This window comes from Motacilla alba, chromosome 5 (assembly GCF_015832195.1).
Source record: "Motacilla alba alba isolate MOTALB_02 chromosome 5, Motacilla_alba_V1.0_pri, whole genome shotgun sequence".
Taxonomy (NCBI): domain Eukaryota; kingdom Metazoa; phylum Chordata; class Aves; order Passeriformes; family Motacillidae; genus Motacilla; species Motacilla alba.
In genome coordinates, this window is record NC_052020.1 from 26,349,879 (window position 1) to 26,361,577 (window position 11,699).

General features: G+C 42.4%; 1 protein-coding gene across 3 annotated transcripts in view; it reads right to left on the reverse strand.

Annotated features, from left to right (window-relative positions):
* The window catches only part of TTBK2 (tau tubulin kinase 2), an 85,738-nt gene extending 74,985 nt beyond the window's left edge, over positions 1 to 10,753 (reverse strand). For 2 of the 3 annotated variants that reach the window (XM_038139041.1, XM_038139039.1), the window contains exon 1: positions 10,369 to 10,753. The gene's annotated coding sequence lies outside the window, so the exon portion shown is untranslated. Of the gene's footprint in view, positions 1 to 9,551; positions 10,341 to 10,368 lie in introns of those variants that run through there. The other variant, XM_038139040.1, reaches the window with a different exon arrangement.
* Positions 10,754 to 11,699: the final 946 nt, after the last annotated feature.

Genomic DNA, 11,699 nt, shown 5'->3' on the forward strand with positions numbered 1-11,699 from the left:
GGAAATTTTGTTGAGCTGGTAGCTGGTGGTGATGGAACAAGAGAAGAGATTCAAGTTTCAGTTGCATTTTCAGAAGTTTTAGTTAAGTGTTGATGGCTGCAGTATTGAATTGCAAAAAGTAGTTTTAATTTTCTTCCATCCAATAGCTTTGTTTCAGTCTGGCAGCTAGTAAATAACATTTCAATAACCACTAACAATTGTTCAGTAATAATTTTAAAGCTGAAAATAATCCAAAAAAAACCTATGAGAGAGGCTTTTCTAAGAGAAAAAAGCACTCATGGATAGAGCAATAGCCATATTTTCAAAATATTAAAATATTTCAATCAACTAGCTAGAGATTTCTTTCTTTGTGTGTGTGTTAACTAAAATTGCCAAGCATATGGTGATGCATAAGAAATGAAGCAAGTTTATCAAAACATTCCATGGATTAAAAAAAATATCATGGAAATTACTTCCCATCACCATGTTTAGACTATAACATACAATTCACACACATGAAGCCTAAATAAATAAACAAATCCTCTGTTTTTGCCTTTAATACATCTACAGCTGCCTCCTTCAGGTTTCCTTACATTTCAGCTCCAACCTCTGCTCTAGCCTTTTGACTTCACGCTACACAGAATAGCAGCCATGTCAAGAAATCACAGCTCTTGCCTGAGAGCCAAGCAGCACAGCAGAAGGGAATCCAAACCTTTCGCCAGAAAGGGCCTGAGGAAAAGGAGTTAAATGGGAAAAGAGGAGAGAAGGAGGAAGGTGCTACATGTTCTAACACCTTCATGCTTCTCTCACATTTCTTTTTTCTACTTCCTCATAATTGCTCAGCTGGCCATCAAAGAGCTTCTTCTCTGTTTAAGATTCTCAGGTATAACTGCATCAAAGCAAAAATTAGTTCAGGGAATCAGAAATATAGATTATTTATAATACTGCTATGCTAACATACATTTTAATAAAGAATATGACACAACACACTTTTAAATACATATCTATATATATATGTACATTACACGTATGTGTTTTTATGATATACACATATATGCTTACATTATTTACATATTTATTCCATGTACACTACATATATTTTTTTACAGAAATACAGAACTTTGTAATTGTATCAGTGAGGATTCATGTCTTCAACCATAACTACTTACAAAAAACGGCAGCAAATTTGTCAATATAGCTACATATAGATTCAAATGAATATGGCCTAACACTTAGCAAATGGGTATGATATTTTTAAAAGTGAATTACTGAAGTAATGGGAGAGGGGTATGTTTAATAACAATAATTTAAACCAGTGCTATCACTGATCATCTTTACTTTTTTTTTTTTTTTTTTAAAGAAGTGGTGCAGACAAAAAGACAGGACACAGGACTTCGTGGGTCATGGAGGAAAAAATTAAAACTGATATCTGCAATAAGATGGAAGTTGTTTATAGGTGTTAAGTGTTACTTTCCAGATTCATCTTTGGAGGTTGCTCTATAGGATTCTCTTGAGGCGCTTTGTGAAAGTTTTTAACTACAAGCAGAATAATGCTTTTTGCCTTTTACGCACTGTCTGAAAATTCACTGTAATGCACAGTGAATGCCAATGCACTTATAGAAGTGCCTTGCTTGTGGGTGGTATAGGTGCGTTTGGTATTATTTGGACAGCAAAGAATCTGGTCCCAATGAGGATATTAGCATGACTGGAGATGCTAAAAAGCCAGCAGCCGTGGCTCAGGGAAAACTTTCACAGTAGTTTTTTTTTTCTGATATAAGCAGCAAAGGCATACAGGTTATCTGTGCAAGTCCCAGGATACAGCGATACGAGAACACGAGACGCTCCCGTCAGAGGCAGCCCCCGGTCAGTACCGAAGCAATCAGGGGCTTGCCGGCCGCCTGCGCACCCCAGGCCCGCGGCTCAGCACCCTGGCCAGCTCCGGCCGGGCAGCGAGCGGGGCCAGGCCGGCACGGCACCCCGAGCCCCGCCGCTGCGCCTCCAGTGCGCCACAGATGCTACTGAGATGCTACCAGGTCAGACAGGTTGAGAAGGATGCATTTGAATAATTTGTATCTTAATAGGAATTTTCAAGGAGATCTCTGATTTAAAGGTGCCTGAAACATTGAACACTCCAGAAGATAACTGATGGTAAAGTTTGGAAAGGATAAATGAAACTACTTTGGTAACTATGGGCCATCAGCTCGACACCAATTCCAGACAAATAAGGGGACTTGACTAATAAAGAACTAAAGGAAGACACTATACCTGTGGCCATTCAATTAAGTTCCACTTCCCATCAAACTAACTTTTTACTATGGCATTACAAGTTTGGCCTATAAGGATAATAGTCACTATGGAACTTCTACTTCTGTAAGACATCTAACTTTATATCCCACAGTACAGACTCCTTCTGCCAGAAAATCAATAGATCATACATTAAATAATAGGTCCCAAAATATAACTGTAAGTGAACTGAACAAATATCTCTCTAATTACTCCCATAGGAATCAACTTCCTACTTAATACTGAAACATTTTTTACTCGGGAAAAAATTATGAAGTTTGCAGGTGATACTGAGATCAGGAAGTGATAAAGGACAAATGGCATCAACAGGTTACACAGACGGAAATCAAACTACACATGTGCCAACTTAGATAAAAGAAGACCTTATCCATCAAGGGCCAAAGAATAAATGGAAACATCACCCAACACGATGCAGTAATCCGTTACTTCTTGTATTTGCTGGAGTACTAAAGTTATGACAAGTATGGATGAGGAGGCAAATAAATACTAAGAGAGATCATAATACCTCTCTATCCTCATTGTAGGATTGCTGCTACAATATTATATCCCGTTCTGGTGTCCAAAATTATGAAGCTCAGTTACTTCAGATTATCTCACAGAAATTACTTTAGTCAAGGAAACTGCAAAAGATCTGACACACAAATCATATAAGTAAAAGGTCAAATCTTTACATTCCTTAAATGCATAAAAATATCTCCAAGATCTTTAGTTTTCATTAATAAAGATACTCTACTCATAGAATACTTCATTAACTCTTTCAATGGACACCTCATTACTGACAATTCTTAAAAGACAGCACAATGATTTTCTACACTCTATACTCTTATTCAACCACTGCTAGCACACATAATTCAGAGAAGTCCAAGGTAGGCTGGTTTTACACATACAGCCTCAATAGTCACAACAATTCCTTTGGTCTTCACACAGTCAGATTGAGTAAAGTGATGCAGCTTTTGTCTTTGAAAGTTCATTATACAAGCATATTTCATTATGAAAATACAATTATCCCAGGCATATTTTGTTTGCTGGGGCTGTCTTAAGTTCAGAAAAAACATTCCAGGGATCAGTTGAAAAAATAAAACATGGCAGAACAATGAGGCATGAAAATCAGTAAGTTTATGTATTACAAACATGGGGTCAAGAGACTCTCAAAAATTGTAAGAATTTCCCACACATCAGAAGAGTACAAGATCAGATTTTAATTCTCTTCCATACAAATGTACAATTATTCCTAAAATCAAAAGAGCAAAGTTTCTCAGAAACCTTTACAGGCTTTCAGTTTATCCCTTACTTAAATAATAAAAAGCATTGAATAACAGTGTTACATGTTTTAGGAAATACTGGCTGCATGTAAATAAAGACATTTAATTTCAAATCTCTCCAAATTAAAGCCCGGGCTACAAAAATAATCCTGACTGCACTGTTGACCTATAACCTACCATATTTGTATATTTTCAATGTTTGATCACTTGATCTATACAAATAATTTGTCTAAAACTAGAAATTTTACTTCAGATTGACTAAGAGGAGATTTAACTTTGTAGATATGGAAACAGTTACACATGACACCATTATAGCAAAGAATAATAACCCTACATTGATAACAGTATTCTCTAAGTTCTTGAATTTACATAAAGGAAATATAATTCTATCTATGGTGGTTTATTTAAACATCAATAGTCACTACATTTGCTTGAAGCATATTCAGTTTCAAACTGTGGTGAGATACTTCTGCATTTTAAAATTATTATTTAAACAACAACTAATTTCAACTCTATAAGAGCATCATGTAGATACACAATCATATGGCAAGCAGGGTTATGAGATTTCTCCTGTAGAACAGGAAACATTCAATGATATGGGTGAAATCTGTATACAGTTGGTTTTTGGGTTTTTTTAGCAATACCAGAAGCTAGAATAGAAATAATACAGTTAGGAGTAGTAATAACTACATTCTTATTTATTAAGAGCAAGGTTCAGCTTTTATGTGTTTCAGAGTAAGAAGTATAAAAGCACTTTATAATATGCCATTACCAAATATTACCAACATCTACTGCATGGCTACTCATATGTCAGCCACAGTCCTGATTCAGACCATAAATCAATTCTGTCCAAACATTTACTCCAGGAAAAAGAAATATTTCACTGAGCAAGGCCTCACAATAGAATTGAAGTATTAACTGCCAGTTCCAACAAGCTAGACAAAGTACAGCTGCTCCCTGATTACAAGAGGAAAATTGACTGATCAAGGAAAGACACATACAGAAACACTGCCACATGACTGAGGTGTCCTGGGCACAAAATTAATGAAATATATCAGAACAACAGGAAGAAATGTCCAGCCTGAAATTAGCATGCTGCCCATATTTCCTTCAAATTAACAGAGAAGAAAGTGCACCATCACCTAAAAGCAGCCTTTCAAGTAAAATGTTCCTCCTTCTCTTATGTCCTCCCTGAACTGACAATAGCCAGGAAAATCTTTCAGCTGAGCACGCAGGCTACAGCAAACGAAAGGACCTGGTTATGACTATCTCAGCTATGCATTCAAGGTGAAGTTGCACATAACAGCATGACCTAGCAAGAGTTATAAACAGATATCAGCCAAAAAACAATACAAACAGCTCCATTTTTACAATCATTCTCTGCCAAGTTAGTGAGTTGACTCAGTGTAGCTCAGAGATCAATGGGCACTAGAAAAGGCCCAGGCAGAGAACATAATTTTTCATTTAAAAGCAGTAGCCAACAGTTAGAGTGGTTTACCAATAATGTGCATTTTCATCTGCAGGAGGTAACATGTGAAAAATATTCTTATATCTATGTATATTCATAAATAAATAACAAGTATCACCAGACAGTCAATAACGGACCTTCTTTCCTGCACACATCTCCTTTACTGTAGGAGGGGCAACCCTTTGCTGGGGTTTGCTCCCCAGCTTCAGCATAAATTTCTTAGTTCTTGGCTGGTCAAGACAAGACCTGACTGGCTTAGCTAGCACATTGCTCCACAAGACCAGTCAATCCTTTCTTCATACTAATCTATCCTGTGATTCTTTCAAGATTTTTCTCTAACCAGATGAATTATTCAACAGGCTTCTTCACTGGATACACTGTCTTGCTCAAAACTGTAGAACTGCAATTTCACCCAAAATCATCATGATTATCAGAATAATCACTAGATCTTAATGAAAAAGCACAAAATGTCACACAGAAAAAGAACAGTGATCCAATGTCAATTCCTCTTCTTTAACTCTCAGAGTGCAACATGACAGTTCGTTCTAGGCTGACTTGATTCAGGGAATCTTTGATTTTATTTATAAACTACTGCAGATGGAAAATCAAAGCAACACATGAACAGGGCATTCAATTCAATCAAACTCAAGGAACAGCACAGTCATTCTTCATCTGATACATTTTCTATCAGTTGATAATGCCCATTCTAGATCTATTAAGGTCAAGATGCTGATAAATGAAAGACAAGAAAATAATTATTTCAAGGCAGCATATAACTCAAGAATCCAAATACATTCTAAAAAGTCACCAGTTTGATGCTGAAAAGTATATTCTATTTACAGATCACTGCCTCCCTTTTTTATAATTCTTCGACACTGCAAAGCTAGAGTCATACTTCATATGCTCAAAGTCACACTGCTTGCCACGAGTGGCATTTGAAGCATTACTATGGCAACAAGTAAATTTGACAGCTACAAGACACATCCTGCTGATACACCACCTAACCGAGCAATCTAATTCTTACTACACTGAACAACACTGTACCAAATAAGTGTTGTTACAATCCTCACAAACATTAGTACTCTGAGACAGAGCATGACAGAAGCAGCAAATACTATCTAAGAAATATCTGGGAAGTGACAGGGAGCAGAACGAACCCCCTCTCAGAACCAATAAGCAGCTGTCGACTGAAGACAACTCCCAACTACTAAAAAGACACAAGCTCTGAAAGGCAAGATCTCTCCTAACTGCAGATGAGTCTAGTGGAACAAGTTTTATATAACTTCAGTTGTGAGAGAAGTGAATCAAAAACATAATAAAATTATTTCTATATAAACAGATGGGGATGACACAAAACCTGATTCTTTACATTTTTCTGCGCGTGAGCTCCAAATTAGTAACCTGTCCTGCAACAAGTAACAAATGCCTTTGCAACATTCAGATAGAAAAATATGGCTACATATTAAAGAGATTTGACACCCTCTACAAGCTCTCAAAGCAAGTTCAGCGTATTTTACTTTTCCTTTATGCGTCAGACAGCTTTGTACTGGAAAGAAAATTACTCTCATCAGTACCATCAGTGATCTGGCAAACTTCATCCACGAAAGAAGCCTTCAACTCTTCCAACTACTACTTGCACTGAAATGCAAGGTAAGTTACATACACACATTTCTCCAAAAGGAAAAATTAGTGGATGAGAGTTCCTCATCAGTCCAATTCTTAATAATTGATTAATCTCTTCAGACAAAAGGAATAGCATGAAATAACATTTGAGTGGTGCAATTCTGTGATGAAAAGTTCTCAAACACACGGAACAAGAACCACAGAAAAACATGCCTGAACATTTTTATTTCTTAACCAAGTAGTTTTGTTAAAAACACTCAAGACTTCTTCAGTTTCTCAATCTGCCCTCCCTTCCTCACTCCTCTCAAATTAAATCTTTCCCCTCTCCCCACAAACCTTCTCAAACTTTCCAGGATTCATTTCCATCAATTGAAAAATAATTTTGAAAAAAAACTGTTCAAAAGTTATGACTTGTATGACATCTCAAAAATGGGATAAGAATTCTCAACCAGATCAAGAGGTGAAGTGTCAGAATGCCAGATTTTATTGCTTGAATTTTCCACTACTTAGGTTTCAAGACTAGTGACCTATAAGCTCATACAGAGAATGATAGACCATAAATTTAAATGGCTAAGAATGGCATCTCAATTTCATCAGCAGCTTAAAAAAAATCCAAGTTACTAGATTCCCTCAAAAGAACACTACTAAACACCTAGCACTGAAGCAAGGATAGGGGAGTATTCTGACTCTAAAATTTTAATAAATAAATAAAGTTGTAAAGGATAAGTACAGACTGGACGATATTTTCAAAGAAGTTATTATGACAGAACACACAAGATATAGTTACTAAAATCCACATTAGATAGTACCCGATATTTATAACGAAAAGAGGGAAGCCAACTTCCCTCTTTTATTCTGCCACTGCATGACAGAGAATACAGTACAAGCATTAGAGCACTCTATTTGTGCATGCAAAGCAGAAAAATGAAACTGCTCCACTTAGCTGTACTCTCTTATCCACCTGAAACAGCTTTTATCTCCACTTCTAAAAATTAACATGTTTAATTCCCACTTAAGTACCCTAGATACTATACCTCTTAAACAGAAAAAAAAAAAAAGCCAAGTAAAATATTTGAGAAAGTTTCTTTCAACCTAATGCAGATCAAGAAGTCAAATTCATAACAGGAAAATTTTAAACACATATGACCTGTAGTTCTTGAATTCCTTAAGATAAACCTTATATTTTGGCAATTTTGCATGTTTTAATTCTTGCCCACCAATGCTTTAACAATTGGCCCTTCAGACTGATCTGCTAGATCCACGGCACAACTCGCTGCTCTGAGAGATCAGTCAAAGGAAGCTCGGGTGAGAGGTGAGAGTGAGAGTGCTTTCACTCTCTTGAGGTGAGAGTGTTTTTGCAGAATGAGGGAGGAAGGACAGTGGCTGGTCCATGTACCACAACACATCCCTGGGAGACCACGATGAATCCTGGGGTCTCCTACTGAAAAGGCAGCTGTTTCTCCTCCCCTCCACCCCTCCAGCCTAACACAAAGGCTTTGTGTAGTGCTTCCCCAGAGAAAAAGAAACAGACAAGGCAAGACACAGGAATACACAGAAACTGTCAATCTCCTTTGTAAAGTACCAATTCACTCCCACAAGATAAACAAGCCCTTTCTGAAACAGAAAACACAGTAGTATATTAATATACCATACACTGCAACTTCACACACTACACAAATTCTTTACCTTCTTTACACAAATATCTAGCACTTGCAGAAACTGATGGTTTAGAAGCCAGTTTTGAACAGGGAAAACACCACTTATATCTCTCATCTGTCATACTTAAAAATCTTCTTGATATAATCAGTCAGATTGAGAAAAGCCTCTCTGGAATTTGTGATGTTAGAAGTATCAGAGCCTGCAGTATGCAGCAGCAGTACAGTGACTACACTAAACATAAACGACGTCACAATATTCCAGTCGCTCAATTTGTTCTTCTCATTCTAACCTCATCCTTCCCAAACAGGAAGTTTAAAAAGATGCTGAGCTTCAAGTAAATAATGGTACATGAGGAATATATTAGAGAAGAACAAAGTATTTTTTAGGGATAATTGGTTCCATCTTCACATTTTTTAAACTGCATCTTGATGCACTGTTTTCAAAATAACTTTCGACAAATGACTACTCATACTATTGCAGTCAAACTTTCCTATATATAATTTCATTAACAGGCCAAACAAATGTTAACAAGTATACCTCTGGTTTAATAAGTTAAGAAAGTTTGTTAAACATCATTCACTCTGTAAAGCAAATGAATCACCATCAAAAAAGTATTCAGGACAATATTAACACAAAATAAAAATGCTGGGTATCTTTTTATCATGAATTCATACAATAAAGACTTCAAAAAACATTACCAAAATCAAATAAGAGCAGCAAAATGCATCCTAACCTTTGTTTTCTCAACCTTTCTCTTCTTAAAATGAACTGACATACCTACAAGCATAGCTAGCATGTGTTCAACAGAGGTATGGCATTAACTACACAGAACGCATTTTAAAAATCTACTCATTTTTTCCAGAACCATAACACAGAAACTAACCACACACTATAAGGCTAACAAGATACTTAAATAAATACAGTATGATTTATTTTAAGGCTGTCAACATTCCTGCAATATAGTTTACTAATTCAGAACATTTAAGCTGAAATTACACTGGTTCTGCACATAAAGTCTAACTAAGAAAGCCACTACAGGCTATTTTATAAATCATTTTCTATAGCCCTTTCCAGCTTAATTGTAAATACAGTAGAAGGTTCTCAAAATGCTGTGGTATACTCCAGGGTCATTCCTTTGTGTCCATCTCCCTCCGCCCCCACGACAATACATCAATATTATCATTATTTGCACTTCCACCCCCACTTACACTAGCAGTTGTTTCCAACTGCTCAGGCTCACAGCAGAGGTTACAAACCTCGTAGCAAGCTTTGTCCTCTCATTGCTTTTGCTCTAGAGTGACAACAGAAGCCTAAGGATGCCGCTGCACCTCCAGAGACCATCTGTAGACTTGGGAACCAGGTGCTTTCCCACTTCCTCTCTGTAAAGCTAAGAGTACGTGCAATAACGTCTTTTTAACGCCGTTCCACGCGCGGTTTGTGTTCCCCGGAGCGCCGTGGTGCGCGCACCCGCGGCCTAGCCAGGCATATCTGTATGCACGGATCGATGCGAGTGCCGCTAATGGCTCCAGCACTTAGAGCGCCAGGCGACAGACAGCCCGCTTCCCATCCAGCCGTGCCCACACAGCAGCCGTCACACGCATGCCACAACCCAGAGCTGGAAATACAGACGCAGCTATTTTAAAGCAGAAATCCTTCGCCGTCAGAAGAAGTAAATTTCTGTACCATTTGCCTTCTTGCAGCAAGTGGGAGGGACAAAAAAAAAAATCTCGTGCCTATAAATCTGAGTTCTCCGTAGAGGCCGGGGCAGCGGTGACTGCTGCTGGAGCCCGCCAGACTGCCGACCTTAACTCCACGGAGGGGATCGCCCCGTCCTGCCCCACTGGAATAAGCCCTTCCTGGGGCGGGCCGTGGCCCCCGGAGCTCCCGCGCCCGGCAAACTCCCTCTCCCGCGGGGACAGAAACCGCGACGCGGCTCCCACGCAGCAGCCGCTGGGGCCGGGCCGGCGGCCGCCGGAGCCCGCGGGCCGCGCCCCGCCGAGGCGGCCAGAGCGCCCGCGGGGACGGGGCGCGAGGTAACGGCGGCGGCCGCGGCGCAGCACCGCGAGTCCTCACCTGGAACGGGGCCGAGGCGGCGGCTCCTCGGGGCGGGGCGGCGAGTCCCGGCGGCGCCCCCGGCCCCACAGGGGATGGTGTGCGCGGCGCGGGGCGGGGGCTACAGCGGCGCCCCCCGGCCCAGCCTCCGCCCCATGGCGTGCGGCGCGGTCTCTATGGCGACTGCAGAGCCGGGGCGGCCCGCGGGGAGGGGTAACGGCAGCGCGCAGGCGGAGGGCGCTCAGCGGGTCACGGGGCGGCTCGCAGCGCTCCCCATGGGGGTTGAGCCCCTCGCCGCGGCGGCCGCCGCCATCCCTGCGGCAGTGCCGGCCGGAGCCCGGCCGCGCTCGCCCGCGCCGCCGCCCCCGAGCTCGCCCTTCCTCGGCCGCGGCGCCACCGAGCCCGCTGTCCTCCGGGGCACCGCCCACATCCCATTTCCGGAGCGGTGATTGGGCAGCTGCCGAGATTCCTCACGGGCGATTGGCTCTCAGCGCGGTCAATCCGGGCGCCGGGGGCGGGAGCACCTGGCCGCGGCGCTGTGCAGTGCGGGGTTGGCTTAGCCGGCGAGCGCCGGTACAGCCGCGGCCGCCCCCGCGCAGCCCCAGGGCCGAGCTGCGGGGTGGGCACCGGAGTCCCCGTTCCCGACGAGCTTCCGAGGGGCAGCGCCCGTGCGGGGGTCGGCGCTGGCCTCGGGTCGCCGCCGCAGGGCCGCTGCTGGCGTGCAGCTGGGTCCTCGTTGCGGTGCCGCCTCCGCCTCAGCAGCCGGGGCTCGGCAGCGCTGTCCGCACCTGGGCGGGCTGCCCGGGGCCTGATGGGCGCAAGCCGCTGCCCGGCCGCGGGTGGGGCGAGAGGCTGAGGAAGGAGAGGCCGGGGAGGGGCAGGCGGGTGACCGCGCGTGTCCGCGAGGACCTCTGTGCCCTTCGGGGGCACAGCGGGGCTGGCACCCCTGGGCTCCGCACAGCGGCAGTAGGAAACGGTGGATGTGATGTGTCCCGTGCCTGGGTGAGTACGGCATTCGAAGGGAAGGCTTCCCGCTCTCACAGGTGACTCCTCACCGCTGGCAAGACTCTAGAGGCTTGTGTGGCCACGGAGCGGGCACTCCTCGGTGGGTGCCATCATCACACAGCAGCCCACAGGACGAGTTTGTAGGCCACAGTGCCAGCCCAGAGGCTGGATCTGCCTGGTAGACCAGCAGATACGACAGGCCTGTGCTGCGGGAAGGAGGAAGTACAGATTTGCTGTGCTCACAGCAGCTTGTATGAAGTGAGTAAACACACCGTAGTGTTTCTCTCACGTGAAGTTTCCTTAAGCACGGAAAAAAAACGTGCCTTTATTTCCCTACTGGCGGCTGA